At 46.3% G+C, this 2,947-nt stretch overlaps 1 pseudogene; it reads left to right on the forward strand.

Moving 5' to 3' along the window:
* Window positions 1-950: 950 nt before the first annotated feature.
* On the forward strand, window positions 951-1,756 carry LOC105743108 (annotated as a pseudogene).
* Window positions 1,757-2,947: the final 1,191 nt, after the last annotated feature.

Consider the following 2,947-nt stretch of genomic DNA (forward strand, 5'->3'; position numbering starts at 1 on the left):
AAGAACCATTATTTGAGATACGATTCTGGTCACCTGTCTCCATCCCCATGTTTATCTGTGACAAGATTGTCCCCCGCCTCCCAAACCAGGCAGACACTTAGATAAATACATCCATTGAGCTCACTCTCTGCTTGCAAAACAGTGGCACCACACACCACCCGGCCGCCTGGCCTGCTCCTCCCTGTACGGGTCTAACAGGAACCACCTGGCCACCACACTCAGCTCCTGCCATCTGGACGGCCCTCCCTGTTGCAATAGCTCCAATAAAGTCATCTCCGTAATTGTCTCCTGTGTTTTGTCTTTGACAAGATCTTTCGATAAAATGAATTCATAAAGCAGAACTTCTTGGTTTGGAAATTATGATCTTGGCACTTATGTGCAATTCAGCAAATGTGGATCTAATCCAGCGGAACACACCATCGGTTGGCCATATTCCGTGTACAAAGTACTTTGTTGGACGATAAACTGTGGAATGAAAAAAACCTGCCAGGAGCAATATAATATTACCTTCCAAGTAAATCATCATCTGCACAACTTTTATTGAGTGCTTACAACACCCTTCTGAAAAAGGAATTCCCAGATAGCTAGTATTGTCTTTGTTATCTTAGTTTTCTCATTTATAAAATAAAAATAATCATGCCTATCCTAGAAGGAGGAAGGGAGGGAGGGAGGAAAGAAGGGAGGAGTCAGTGAGACAATCCGGAGATTGTGGGTCCCTAGACAGGTACTTATAAAGGCAATTACTCGTGCTGGATGGAGAGGCCACCCCTTTGATTGACTGCTAATGTTCCTTGAAAGTTGTTTTTACTTTAGCAAAGATCCTCCAGGGAAGCTTACAAAGAACCAACCTCCCTCACCAAGTTATGCAGCTAGGTTCTTGCAGGTGAGCTACTTTAAAATTTGTTCATTACAGTGCAAAATCTGTTCAAATTTGCTCTTTCTGTCAGCCGGCCGAGATGCCAAAAGGGAAGAAGGCCAAGGGCAAGAAGATGACCTCGGCCCCTGCTGTCGTGAGGAAACAGGAGGCCAAGAAGGTGGTAAATCCCCTGTTTGAGAAGAGGTCAGAGAATTTTGGCATTGGACAGGACATCCAGCCCAAGAGAGACCTCACCCGCTTTGTCAAATGGCCCCACTACATCTGGCTGCAGCGACAGAGGTCCATCCTGTACAAGCAGCTGAAGGTGCCCCCTGTGATTAACCAGTTCACCCAGGCCTTCGACCGCCAAACAGCTACTCAGCTGCTTAAGCTCGCCCACAAGTACAGACCAGAGACCAAGCAAAAGAAGAAGCAGAGGCTGTTGGCCCAGGCAGAGAAGAAAGCTGCTGGCAAAGGGGATGTCCCCAGTAAGAGGCCACCGGTCCTCAGAGCAGGTGTCAACACCTTCACCACTCTGGTAGACAACAAGAAGACTCAGCTCATTGTGATTGCACATGACGTGGACCCCATCAAGCTGGTCGTGTTCCTGCCTGCCCTGTGTTGCAAGATGGGGGTCCCTTACTGCATCATCAAGGGGAAGCCCAGGCTGGGACATCTGGTCCACAGGAAGACCTGTACCACTGTCGCCTTCACACAAGTCAACTTGGAAGACAAGAGCACTCTGGCTAAGCTGGTGGAGGCCATCAGGACCAACTACAATGACAGATATGATGAGATCCGCTGTCACTGGGGAGGCAATGCTCTGGGTCCAAAAAATGGGCTCGTATTGCCAAGCTGGAGAAAGCAAAGGCTAAAGAGCTTGCCACTAAACTGGGCTAAGTGTACTCTTGAGTTTTCTGTACATAAAAACAATAAATTGTCCTTAATCCAGTATGAAAAGAAAATTCTGTTCATTTATATAATGCTGAATCCAGAAGTGTTCCCATCCAATTTTAGAACATATGCTCCACAGCCTTAAACTGAGCGTTTTCAGAAATGTGGCATCTTTTCTACATTAATGTGTGAATGTTTCCTCACCACAACCTCTTGCTTTCTTTGCTTCATGACACTACTGGGAAATACCTGAGGTGATTAGTTGTAAACCTAAAAGGTTTATTTAGCTCACAGCTCTGGAGGAGTCCAGGCCAAGTTCAGGTAATCCCTATCTTTGGCTTCCTGGGTGGTCAACACATCATGGCAGGAGTGCACAGCATAATGGCACCAGCCAGGAAGTGGAAGAGAGGAAATGGGAGAGCCTTGGTCCTCCCAGTCCCTTAAAAGGGAACAATTTCATTGAGCTAGGGAACTCACACAGGCCCCGCTGGCTACAGATCCCACCAGTTCCACCACAGTGTGCTGTATTATCACCCTGGGGACAGGTCCTCTGTCGCGTGAGCCTTAGTGAGGCATTCACCCATAGCTGTAGTCAGTCAGACAGGAGATGTGTACTTGGGGACCCACTGTGTTGTGAAGGATGGTCTTATGAGATCAAGCGCTTCACCTACAGGATCTACACTAACCCCAGGGAAATTAGTGTCTCATTGAATTGGAGGATAGCCAGTTGGTTTCCAATGAGGGAAAACTCCATACATCTTTGGTATCAGAAGTACAGATTATTAAAGTAAAGTAGAAGAAATAAAGGTAAGTAGAAAGTAGACAAAATCATATTTTAAAAATTTTACTTTTAAAGAAAAACTCCAGCTTTGGGAGAGAAAAGTTACACAAGATTGCAATGCTTTTTTCTCTTTCAGAAAACACACTTTTAAAAAAATTCCTATGGCTCTTAAAGATACAGCAAGACCATAAAGATACGTGGCCCATATTTTCTACCTTATGAACTGCTCTTCCCCTCACAGGCCCCCATCACCTAGGAAGTAGCACTATCAGTGGACAGGAGATCTATAATGTTCAAACACATGCAAATGGCTTGCATGCTGACCTAGTCCCCCAGTGGGTGGCCTGATAGGCAGCCGAAGTACATATCCTAGATCCGTGCTCCCCAGCCTTTTGGTGCCAAGGGGTGGTTTGCTG

Source organism: Octodon degus, unplaced genomic scaffold (genome assembly GCF_000260255.1).
Source record: "Octodon degus isolate 3935 unplaced genomic scaffold, OctDeg1.0 scaffold00098, whole genome shotgun sequence".
Lineage (NCBI taxonomy): Eukaryota > Metazoa > Chordata > Mammalia > Rodentia > Octodontidae > Octodon > Octodon degus.